The sequence below is a fragment of the Miniopterus natalensis genome, chromosome 6 (genome assembly GCF_054644295.1).
Source record: "Miniopterus natalensis isolate mMinNat1 chromosome 6, mMinNat1.hap1, whole genome shotgun sequence".
Lineage (NCBI taxonomy): Eukaryota > Metazoa > Chordata > Mammalia > Chiroptera > Miniopteridae > Miniopterus > Miniopterus natalensis.
Window position 1 is genome coordinate 15,447,812 of NC_142086.1, and position 13,671 is coordinate 15,461,482.

The 13,671-nt window shown below is 35.9% G+C and overlaps 1 pseudogene; it reads left to right on the forward strand.

Annotated features, from left to right (window-relative positions):
- Positions 1–12,622, forward strand: part of LOC107528592 (ATP synthase F(0) complex subunit g, mitochondrial pseudogene) — a 37,591-nt pseudogene extending 24,969 nt beyond the window's left edge.
- Positions 12,623–13,671: the final 1,049 nt, after the last annotated feature.

The window sequence follows — 13,671 nt, forward strand, 5'->3', positions numbered from 1 at the left end:
GGCCTCAGCAGTTGAGCATCCACCTAGGATCCAGGAGATCTCAGTTTGATTCTGGGTCAGGACACATGCCCGGGTAGCGGGCTCCATCCCCAGTGGGGGGACCCTGCAGGAGGCAGCCGATCCATGACTCTCTCCTAATAGATGTTTCTATCTCTCTCTCCTTTCCTCTCTCTGAAATCAATAAAGACATATTAAAAAAAAAAAAGATAATGGAATAGGCAATTAAAAAATGTATTTTGAGCCAGTGCTCATCAAGTGGTAAAATGGATTTAGTAGAAACCATTTTATAGAAAGTTAGGGTATTTCCAGAAATAATAAATAATGACATAATAGTACTTGAAAATTTATTTTTTTCAAATTGTTCCTCACTGATAAGTACATCCAATGTTTGTACTGGATATTATCAAAGTAAAATAAATGTGTAATTATAATGCATAGAATACCTGTTCCCTAATAAGAGCAGAAACCTGGGTTAGTACCTTCTAAGTATTTTCTATTTTATAATTAATTATACTGTTAACATTTATTAAATACTTATGATGTATCAGTCACTTTTTCAGTGATAAACCTACATGATCATATTTTAATTCTCATACAGTCTTCTAATTTAGGTACTCTTAACATTATCCTGAGCCTTACAGAGATCAGTTAGCTCAAGACCACACTACTAGTTGTCTTAATTAGTATAGACACAATCCATGCTCTTGGATGGAATGACTTACAGAGACAATCATACCCTTGCCTGTTATATTTGAAGAACTACTATAAAGTTATATCAATGAAATTAGTGTAGTGTTGGTATGAGAACAGATGCATAAATTAATATAACTGAACAGAGAGTTTAGAAGCAGGCCAGTGCATATACTGGGACATGATTTATGAAAAGTTGCTACCAATGGAGAAAGGGCAGATGACTTTGATAGGTGATATTGAAAAAACTGACTTATCATGTGTAGAAAAATGAAACACCATGTAAGGAGTGGCCTAAACATGCATTAAAAACTTAAATGTGAAAGGCAAACCTTGGTAGTAGAGAAAATGTAGGAGACAATCTTTTGTGACTAATGCAAAAGCATAACCTAAGACAAATATTATGATATGATTTACATGAAAATGAAGGATTTCTGTTTAAGACACCATAGAGAAAGAAAATTGACAAATGACTAAAGGGAGAAGATATTTAATATATAAAAAATCAACAAAGAGCTAAAAAGGCAATGACTACAAGAAAAAAAAAAAAAAGCAATGTATATAGTCAAGCAATTTACAGAAAAAGAATCTCAAAAGACCATTGCAAACAAAGTGATACTGCAGCTTGTTAGTAATCAGAAGAACAAAAATTAAGTGATATAATATGGTTATATAACTGATAGATTGGCAACCTCATGAACTACTGGTAGGAGTGTAGAGCAGTGCAGACATTCTGGAGAGCAATCTGGCAAGTCCAGTTTACCTCTGGGTGAAAAATCAGCAAGTATTCTTAGATCCAATTTGGATTTCACACATTAATTTTCTCTCATAAATTCCATGCATACAGTGAGTAGCAATAGAGAAAGAAGTCATGCGCTCCAAATTACATTCATATTGATATTGTTAGGATATTTATATTTATGAGTTGTTTTGTCCAACTTAGAAATAAGAGTTGTGGAAGAAAGATGAAAATTCATTGAAATAAGTCTCCATTTAATATGTATGTGGTGAAAAGGGTACACCCCGAAGTTGCACAACATTAGCCTGAAATGTCAATCAATCTCAGTAATGTTGGCAATTAGTGGGTACCTATGAAGCTCCTGCTGTGTGTATGGCCTCAGGAAATATTTTTATGGAATGGGTTGTCTCTGCCAGTTGCTGAGGGTCTGTAGAGGTCTTAGTTTGGATTCTGATTCTTACTTGTTTTGTTTCTGTTAACTCAGAATTTCATATATGAAAAGTCCTTGATTATCCTGGAAAATCTCAAAAGTTAAGTTATAGAAATAGATTTGCAATTTGCATAGTTGAATACCTTGCTTACAATTTAAGCAACTTGACTAGCTGAAAAAAATTTTGTTCTAACAGTTATTTCTTCTTAAAAAAGCAAATATTCTACTTTAAAAATAGAGAGAACTTGCCATGTGAAGGAGAAGAGATTATCTTTGTTTTGCTAATTAAGAGGTTTCTAAAAGCCTATAAATCAGAGATTTACCATATTTACCATTTATGAACTCCCTCTGGGAAACATATAACTGTATACTTTTCATTAGAATCTACAAGTGTAGCTCATTTTTATTACTGTGATGTCACAGTCTCAGGGTTTTATTAAATTACCAACATTTTTAACGAACCTTAATTGCTTCTAATAGTTTTCCTTCAGTACAATAACATTTCCTGAGAAAACAAGACAAATAATTCTATTTTGGTATTTAGACTGGATTCTATTAGCATTTTACTCATATACTATATGAATTTAAATAAAAAAATGACTGTTTTAGTGCATTCATAATCTTAGAAATGAATTATTTTTTTGTGAAGACCTACATCCTCAATTTTAATTAGAGCAATTCTGAGTAAATACTGGTGTAAATTACATAGTACCTTATTAAAATTTCCATGATTTTTAAAGTAGTAAAATTAGGTTTCAAATAGTAGGTATGGGTTAACAATGATATTTAAATTAAAATATAATATGTATTCACAAAAACAAAAGAATGACAGATGGTGATAAACAGCAAGTGCTTCTTATCCTCATGGTCATTAACTGAGTACCCAAAGTACGGTGACTGTGCAGGAAACTGGACGTCGCTATAACAGGAATACATTCACTAACAAAGTCATCAGTTATAAATCTATTCCCCTCAAACATCCCTCCCTACTGATCTAGCACCTACGCAACTATTGAGTCGGTCTTTTGTCTCAGCTAATCCAATAATCAGAAACAAACACAACACATATCATCTGTAAAGTAAACTGTAAATCTTACCACAGATACAGGAGCCCCCAGAGGAAGAGATTTCCATGAAAGTGCTGTTGGAGAATTGCTTATATTTCACAAAAAAACATTGACAATGAGATTTTTCAGTTAGGCCAGTTAAAGCCTGAGAATGAGGAAATCCGTAAGTATGACAAGAGGGGTTCTACACAACAGAGATGATCATTTTGGTCAAATCGAAGGTGAAATGACGGATTCCTATCCTGCCATCATACCATGTTTATCAGAGAAATCATCAGATGTAACGCTAGATTAGAGCTAGAGCCGAGGTAGGAATGTAAAACACAGTTTATGTAGGTCTTCACAAATTATTGTTTCTAAGTTGTAGTTTATATTTTTAAAGTCCTAATTACTTTTTCAATTTTAATAAAATTCTGCACTTGCAGTTTGCATGTGTGTGTAGTTTCCTGAAGCTCACTTTGCTTATTTTGTCTACAGCCGGAAACTGAGAATTGCGTGCATATTAAAATGTTGGGTGTTGATTTTACTTTTACTTTGTGCTTTTATTTTTTAAATTACCTCTATTGAGAGAGTATTATTTATGTAATCATTAAGACTTAATATAAATAATTTTTAGAAATTGACTGACGCTCTTGAATTGCTTAAATAAATGAAACATTACATATTATAATACTATGTGTACTTTTAAATATTACTTCTTTTTAAAATTATCATTTGGCTGAAATAAAGATTTAAAGCAATTTTTGATTCAAAGAATAAAATTCCCCTTGGATTTAACAAAAAACAAATTGTTTTAGTTGCAGCAGGATACAGGAGACTATGTAAAAGGCACGGCTCAGTGGCTGAGCATGGACCTATGGACCAGGAGGTCATGGCACATGCCCTGGTTGTGGGCTCCTTCCCCAGGAGGGGGTGTGCAGGAGGCAGCCAGTCAAGGACTCTCTCTCATCATTAATGTTTCTATCTCTCTCTCTCCGTTCCTCTTTTTGAAATCAATAAAAACATATTTTTTAAAAAGGCAAAATAATTTATTCCTGGTAAAACAATCAAATAATTCCTTATCAAATATTTTATGATGCTAGATCAATACCAAAAATGCACTCTAGGCCTTTTATTTCACATTCTGTTTAAGTACTCTCTAACACTTTGTTTTTAGTTGATTTGGTTGATTGTGATAATTGCCTACAAAGCAAATTTAAGTGAATATAGTATAAACGTTAAAAACAATCATTGATTTTTATCATCTATCTTTTTTTCTATTTGATGCATACAAAATACTCAAGGATACATCTGCATAAGTGTCTAATACATGTAAAAAATTAGTATTGGAAAATTACAGCTACTTGTGTAAAAAAATGCAGTTAAGAAACAGAAAAGTAGCCTTATTTTAACTTTTTCTCAGCATTGCACTGCTTAGTCAGTCACTTTTCTACACCAATAACTAAATCTTAATGTCCATTCAACTATTTTGACAGACTTACTACAGGCATTCTAATACTTCCATTTGAGTTAAGTTCTAGAGAAATTTATTAGATTACAATAAGATGCTAATTACAGAATTTGTTTTCAGAAGCTTCTCTTTATCCCATTTTACTTTAAAGATAAGACAGTAATTAATTATTGAGCACAATTCTGAATTTCTCCTTACTCAGCTTTCTTTCTTGTACAACTGCTGTGGTTACTTGAAACTTAAGAATGAAATTGATAAAATTTAAATAAGTTAAAACTAAATGTACAATACACGTACATTAAAAGCTGTGGTGAATGAGAGTGTCCTGTCTCTGGTTGGAGTAACATCTTGGTTAAATTGTACAGTAAATAGTCTGACTCCCTTCAGAAGTTTTTCACTAATTAGGATTTCCGTGGCAAACCCCTATTCTAGAAATGGTAACTTTGTTTTCTGCACAGTTCTTTGTGAAAGGGCTTGTGTGTCTCCACTGGTTCTTTTTAAATTAAAAGCAATTAAACTGCATTTGAAAAAAATATATAATGAACAAACATATTGACTCATGATAAGTATGTGTTGTACATGCTTTAAAGTATAAATTGAATGACATAGTATTTTATATAGGTCTTCATAGTATTGATGTTAAGCTACATTAAACTACCTCTTTGGTTGTTGGTGTGTGTGTGTGTGTGTGTGTGTGTCTGTGTGTATTCAACACAAAAATCAGTTTCAGCCCGGCTGGTGTGGCTCAGCAGTTGAACATCGACCTAGGACCCAGGAGATCGCGGTTCGAATCCTGGTCAGAGCACGTGCCCGGGTTGCGGGCTGGATCCCCAGTTGGGGGCCTGCAGGAGGCAGCGGATCAATGACTCTCTCATCATTGATGTTTCTCTCTCTCTCCCTCTCCCTTCCTCTCTCTGAAATCAATAAAGATATATTTTTAAAAAAATTGGCTTCAGGCATCTGTTTCTAAATTAGATATTTAAAAACTGAGGTTATGTCTAACCTGAATGAACACTGAAATCCCAACACATCAATAGCATGTTCTATAAGATTTAAGTCTTGGGCAGAAGTTCTTTTCTTCTTTCTTTCGGTTTTATTTTAACACAGCTGTGTCGATTTAGGGTGCTTTTTCAAAATCTTATTATATATCATTTCAAAAATGTAGATGCTAGCATAAAATATATGGCAAAGTATGCTGTATTAAGTAATGAAATCTAATAGAACCACAATAATTCTTAAAAATTAATGCAAATTTCTTAAAATTCTTTAATATCAAGTTATGAAATATTTCACACATGTAGAAAACTACACAAATATAATAGACACTCATTTACACATCATATAAACAGTAATTAGATTTTTGCCATATTTGTATTACACTCTCTTTTTAAATAGAAACAAAAAAGTCTAGATATTTCCATAGCTGTCCACTCTCCTCTTCTATGCCTCACTTTCCCAGAGATAACCAGCATCTTGAAGTGATTTACATCTTTCCCATGCATGTTTGCATATTTTTACTACATAAGTATAGTTTGTTTATCTCATCTGTAAAATTAAAGTGTTATACTTAAGAAATCATGTATCAATATTATTAGTTTTTAAAATTTTTATTAGGACTAACTGAATAGCACTAGTATTAAAATTGACTAGGCTGCTGCAGAGATTTCAATCTTTAAAATTGATTTTGGGGGAATAAAAAGCCTTTATGTAACAGTTATTATGAAGTGTTCCATTTTTTTCGTGACCTTTGTTTCCCACTTGTGTAATCATTTATACTGAAATTCATTAGCCTGCTCCTGAGGAGAAGCACTAAAAGCTATAGCAGTAACCACGGGTTAATTGGATAACGGTGGTAATTTGAAAGCTTATACATGCTGACTGAGCAACTATTAATAATACATGAGGCTTACTACAGATAACCCCTACCTCGCATGGGAAGCAACTGAGAGCAGAGGCTGGATTCCCAGGATTTGATACTTGTGGCAAGTTGAAAACGTTGCTTTTAATCTTTCTGTGCCCCAGTTTATTATCTCATCTACAGAATGGAGATAAAACCTACTCTGCCAGGTTGTCATGAGGATTATACGAAATAATGTCAAACAAACAGTGCTAAGTGCCCACTAGAAGTCGGTTATCACAGTGAATATAAACTGGGTGTGTTTCACACTTTCAGGAATAATAAAGTTATTAGCTTACTGTCAGACTTGGAAGCCCAAAATGTAAAGCATTTTCATTTCCATGTTGCCTCCTGCTTTCCTGTTTCTTGATTAAGTAACAGTTTCTCTGATGAACTTCTCAGGCTGATTTATCCTATGGGTTATATTTGGAGGCCTCACTTCCCTTCTCCTTCCAGTGATTTTGTAAGCACCTAATTGCCTTATTAAATTCCTTTCTTATTAAAATAGCTGGAGTTATTTCTGATTTCTTCAACTCCAACTTCTTCCAAAACCTTCATCAGGTCTTGGAAACAGAGGCTCTCCATGCAGTAGACACTGGTTGTCAGCCACAGGACCTCCAGGATGAGAATCTGGAATTTGTTAATTCATTTGCTTGATTTAAAGCTAGTGAAATCCTAATGCAATTTCGAAATGAGACTCTGGCTATTTGTAGTGTAAAGTGACAAAACCGTGCCATGATGTATCACCTGTGGTCACCTATAATGGAGTGTCAATTGAGGTAAAGCTTTGGTGGTCTGAACAGTTCCTGCAGTAGGTTATTATGACATTAATAAAGGGTACAAGGGCTATGTGGGTGGGCCACCTGCTGCTGATTGCACTGCATTATTTAGAGAAGCGATATACCCAGCATTTTACATTCTTGGCTCAAGGCACATTCAGGGGAACGAGACTCTCTTTTGACTTATAGCCTCAGGGCTACTGTAGTTGATCGTATGACTCAACAATGCTGGATTGAGGCCTCTTATGTGAAATTTTAGAACCCTGATGGGGGAAAGTGCAGAAACTTGAAAACTGGAATGGAATATGTGAATGGGTTAAGATCAACCCAAACACTCCAGATCCCCAAATTCCACTGATCCTTCTTTGCCAAAAGGTAGAGTTCTTTCTTCCCCTTAGATGATGCTAGAACTGCCTCGCTTGGAGACCTTGAGGCAGGCATTATGAGAAAGGATGCGCATTTACTTTACACCGCACTATCACTCCTAATCACCTTCAGAGCAAAGATCACACTCAGATCTCAAAAAGGCACAGCTACAATACCCAACCCAGGAAGATGGGGCTTAATAGATTTTTGCCAATTCATATCAACAGAAACCTGGCGAATATCTCTGGCTCTGATTCTAAATGTGCTAGACCAGAAAAGAACAAAAGTGACTTTAAAGTGGCTGCGTTTATTATGACTGGATTTAACAGAGATTCTGGAATCAAAGAGCTAGTTTGAGCAGCTGTAAGTAAATGGTTCTAGCTGTGTGCTTGGTATTGATGGAAAGAAGCTCAAATTACATTTTAGTAAAGAAAGTTTAGACGCCAGAAATTCTGTGGCATAATAGAGAAGGAGGAATTCATGTGGCTACTAAGCATTTGACATGTGGCTAGTCCAAATCAAGATGTTCAAGTGTAAAAGAGTGCAACAAAGTGTAGTGTCTCAATAAAATTTTTATAATGATTGCATATTGAAATAATATTAGGTTAAACAAGATATAATGTTATAAACAAGTTTACTTATTTCTTTTTTCTGTTTTTTTTTTTAAATATGACTTCTAGAAAATTTAAAAGTATACTTGTGGCTTGCATTTGGGGCATACATTTATATTTTTATTAGGCAGTGAAGACGTATGGAGATTCAGATGTTTGAGTGGATTTATCCTTTGTGACACAATTAACCATTTTCCAACTTTATCTCCTGAAGGGTTCTACAGGTCAATCCCTTCAACAAGTCATTTTATACTACACTCAAAAGAGGACCTCCAACATCCTTCACAAGCATTTTAGCGTTTGTTCTCTGTAGGCTAGGGATAAAGTGAGGAAGCATTGCCATTGTAATTAGCCCTAATTCCAGCATGGACAATAGTGTCATGGAGTGGCCAAGACCAAATGGTAACAGTTAACTACCAGAGAAAAGTGAGCATGGTTTTCACAGTAGCCAACAAATTCCCAAGGATATTTTGCTGTGGGTTACAGATCATACATCTCACTAAGACTGAAATAGTTGTGAAGTGACCAAAGTATAATTAAGTTTTAAATTAAAAAAATTTTTTCTAGGCGTGGTGAGAAAGACCTGACTTGAGTCATGTGTTAGTCAGTCATGGTCCATCACCCATTTGCTAAATCATGAGGCCTTGATCAGTGCATAGGCTGGAAGTCCCATCACTGAAGGAGAGGCCAGATAGTTGTGGAAAAAGACCACATGATACTATCATGTTTACGTACTATAACTTTATTTCTGCACTTCCCTAAAGGAAACCTGCTTATCAAGATGTCTGATTTGAAGAAAGGGAAATGCAAACTGTTTGATATTACTAATAGTTAAAGATCCAGAATGCTACTGTGTTTCATCAGTAAAATAATAGAGTTTTATCCTAAATACATGGGTCAGTGTACCTGAAAAACCATCCTGTAACAATCTTCCCAGCTATTGATTACATAGTTGAATCAGCAATTGACAGAGTAACACGTTGTCTCCATGATCTACTGAACGAGGACTTTTTTAAGTAATAAAAAACCCATAGAATTGACACTCTACATAAAGTTAAAAAAAATTAAATGAAATACCACATCTCTGTGAAAACAGCGCCAATTTCTAGGACTTGCAATATGCAGTGTGTGTTTGTTCTTATCTTGTCCCCATTAAACTTACCCCTTTGACCTGTGCAGAAGAGAGATAGGTCTTGGAGAATGACCACGATCACTCTAAACTTAATCAGGTATAGATTGAAATGTTAAAGACTCTTCCAGATATTGTCTCCTTATTAGAGAAAGTAAACAGAGTTCCCGGCACATAAAAGCAGCATCTCCTACTACAGCAAATGCATTCTTCTCACTCCAGTAAACAAATGATACCAGAATGATCTTGCTTTCTCTTGGTAGGAATGGTGGTACATAATCACTATCTTACCTAAGGGCTACATCAGCTCTCCACCTTTGCTCCTATGGGACGTTGATTATCTTATCACCAAGTCAACATTCTGGTTCACTGGATTGTTGCAATCATGCTCATAGATCTTGGTGAGCACTAAGCAGCAGTTACTCTACATGTATCTGTAAGGCATAAGCATTTGAAAAGATGGGAGATAAATCCCATAAAAACTTGAGGGCTCTGCCTAAGTTTGGGTGTGTCAAGTCATATCATATATTCTTGCCAAAGTGAAAGATAAGTGACTGTATATTGACTTATATTTTTCATTGATTTGTCTGCTTGTTGGGTATCTTTGGATAATTTAGGAAACATGCCTCATTTGGATGAGCTATTTCTTCCTATTTAACAACTACCCATAATGCTATTTCTTTTGAGTGTGACAAGGCTGTCCTTCTCAGTCAGCTAGCAATGCCAAGCCGTCTTGTTATTTGAACCACATAATGGAGTAAATCCAATTGTGAAACACTGGGATGTGCTTCTGGCAAGTTCTGATAGAATGACAGCACAGACCATGTAGGGCTTTAGAGAAAAGCAATGACCTCTTTGGAAAAAAAGTTAATTTCCTTTTTAAATCCAGTTTCTATCTTGCAACTTTGGTTGAGGAGTGATTGAACTTCTGATCAAGAGAACCTAAATTCCTCCCCAAATCATGCAGCCATCATGAACTGGGAGATGCTTGACTGTTCATCATAAAGTTGGATGTGCCCAGCAGCATACCATCATCAAGTGGAATTGGCATGGGCAAAGCAAGATTAAGCTCAAGCAGGCACTCAAAGCAGAAAAATGCTTGAGGTGCAGGTAGCTCCCATTTATGATGTACCTATTCCTGCCACCTGTCCCTCAATCTGTAAATATGGTCACCTGGGGTGTTTCTTACAATCAACCAACAGGGGAAAAAACTAAGCCTGATACACATTTAGTTTTCTGCAGGATATGTTGGTGTTGGTTGGAAGTGGATTGCTGTTCCATTATAGCTCATACAAGAGTCCCAAGAAGGACAGTAGGGAAAATAAATCCTTATTGAGGGAAGAACTGTATTTATTTATTATTATTATTATTATTATTATTATTATTATTTTAAATATATCTTTATTGATTTCAGAGAGAGGAAAGGAGAGGGAGAGAGAGAGATAGAAACGTCCATGATGAGAGAGTCATTGATCGAGCCCGCAACCCGGGCATGTGCCCTGACAGGGAATCGAACCCCGATCGCCTGGATCCTAGGTCGACACTCAACTGTTGAGCCACACCCGGCTGGGGAAGAACTTTTTAAAATTTATCTTTATTGTTGAAAGTATTACAGATGTCCCCCTTTTTCCCCCATTGATCCCCTCCACCCTGCATCCACCCCACCCCCAGGCCTTCCCCATACCAATGTCTGTCTCCATGGGTTATGCATATAAATATAAAAGTTCTCTGATTACTCTCTCCCCACCCAATCCCCCACTGCCACCTTCTCTCTGAGTTGAGGGAGGAACTTTTAATGGTACAACTGGTTGTCCACTGTATCCAGAAGGAGAGATAGCTAGAAGCATGGGCATAGATTGATTCAGGGATAGTAGCTAAAGGGTTGGATGGATTTTGGGGGTGTTAGAAGGGAGACTTTTGAAGAACCCATAACAAGAAAATCTGGGCAAGAGGTGTATGAGAGGATCCTTTGAAATGACTTCAGAATAGAGATATCAGTGTCCTGAGTGAACACTCACAAATGAACGTGTTATATAGAAGGCTTTTAGTAAATAGGTGGCAATATTGATTCAGATGTCATTCCTCATCTTCCTCCGCCATCCCATTGTTTGCACAGTTGGATCATGAATAATGTGTGTAAGTAGCAGGGAGAGAATAACATATGGGCTTAAAGACCTAGTATTAATTTTAACAAAATTGAATGGCCACCAATATTGCTGAGAGCCCAGTCGGCCCATAGAACAGAGTGATGCTGAACCATTGATGTGGCTCAATAGCATATAGGGTCCATCCAGCCAACTTGGTAGTTGGATGAATTTCCTGTTTCTTGCGTTGCTAGTCTAGTAGTGGTTAGTGCTGTTCTCTGAGCATTTCTAGTTCTCCCTCCTCCAAACGCCATGTAGGATTGCACTTCTCTACTTTGCTGAAGGTAGATGTGTCTGTGAGTTTTTTTGGACAAATAAAAAGCAGAAGTGATTTATTTGCAGAAGCTCTTAAAGCAAGTTCATGATTGTTATCACTGTTGCAATCATGAAAGCCTGTGTCAAGATGGCACATCTGAGAGCCTTGGGAACCTGAGGTACTATGCTGAACAGAGTCCCATACCATGCAAAGCCTCAGCGACTCATAATTTCTGTGTGTTTCCCTGGAACACATTTACTGCCATAGAAATTTTGGTTTTGCATGTTACCACTGTATAACCTACTGTAGAATCCACCTATAGCTGTGGTACCAGCCTGTAGCTGATTCAACATTTCTTTGCAGCAATGTAAAATAATAGTAAAATGTTTTACTTTTATAACAAATGCTTATGTACTGATCGTATAGTCCTCCAAGTGTATTAACTTTTTGAGATAAACTGAAGTTGAACTGATGTCCATCTTGTTAAAAAAATTTCTTTAGAAATGAACGTAAAGAGAAAAAAAGATCATTGTCTAAAATTTTCTCTAAAAATTAAAGATTATAGAGGGTTAACCAATTATCTTTTAGTTTACAAAACATTAGTGAACTGTCAAATATCATTTCCTTTTTATAAATTAGAAAAGCTAAACAAAAAAGTGGGCTTATGGGAGGTAGGTGATAATCAGCTGGCCATTCAAAGCTGAAGACTTTCCATTCTAGAACCCTGGCCCAATTTGTCTGTAATCTTGAGAAAGCCCCCTCACTGGTCAATGCTGTTCTGTACTTGAAGCCTCGATTGGCCACATTTTGACACTATGCCAAGGTTGAGCTGAGTTCCCCAGCCCCTGCTGAGATTCCTACAGCTCTTCAGAGCTTTAGTCAATAGTGCTCAAACTGGTAGCTTCAAGCAGCTCACAGTTAAGGAAACTCTGCTGAATTGTTTGGTGGCCACTGTGGTGTGGATGTGGTTTTATGTTGGCAAGATCATAGGCAAGCATGGCCTCAGTGGCATAATATTTGAAGACCAATCTTTAACATCTGTTTCTTTTTGGTTTGTTGTTTGAATGTTCTTGGACCATGAGTGTTCAGAATGATATTTGAATAAAAAATATGTCAAAATCCATGTTTTCTAAATCAAATACTGCATGGAAATGTCATAATTTCTCTTGATATTCATTTGGATTGTCTTTTGCTTTAATAAGGTTTATACAGCTCTAAATGCTTGTCTTTTTTCTCAGCCTGAAAATGGAAAGCACATATGTGAGTATGCCTACCTGGTACATATGTTTATGAGGATAACATTGACAGTTGGAAATATGATATTCTATTTCCAGAAAATTCAGAGAAAAGGCCTTGAGAAAACTAGAACTTACTACAGTAGGAGAAATAGTAATATTATGCATTAGAGTTAAATCATGCCAGTAGTTTAAGAATAAAATTTGGTTGGTCAGAGAAAGACCTTTGTGGCAACACCTATGTCTGTAAAGGTTGGGATATTTAGTGGTATTCTATGAATGTATTTTATCTTTGTAACATCTTTTTTTTTTTAAGTCCTCACCCAAGGATATGTTTATTGATTTGAGAAAGAGAGAGGGAGAGAGAGAGAGAGATCAATGAGAGAGAGAAATATCAAACAGTTGCCTCCCATCTGCACCCCAACTGGGGATGGAATCAGCAACCTGAGTATGTGCCCTGACCGGGAATTGAACCTGAAACCTTTTGGTTTATGGGATGAAGCTTCAACTGGCTGAGCCACCCAACTGGGTGCTTTGTAACATCTTTAATGCCAAGACAGCAAATAAGAACCATGACCTACATTTTATTCTAATTTTGATACGTGTCTTATTATTAGTCTATCTCATTTATGATTTTTAGAAAGTATCTTTGTTAAAATAAAATGCCTTATGAATATTTAAACAGGGTCATAACTTAGTATCATCCATGTATCTAAAAAGTATATTATTTCCTAAAATAAATAAAAATGATTGGTTCTTAAAAAAAAAAAAAAAAGTGGAAGAATGCTTTGCATAAAGCCACAGAAGGGATCTAAAGTAGTGCAGGAATGAGACTACCCGTGACTGGCGGTGACAGCTCTGGACTGAAAGTTGAGCAT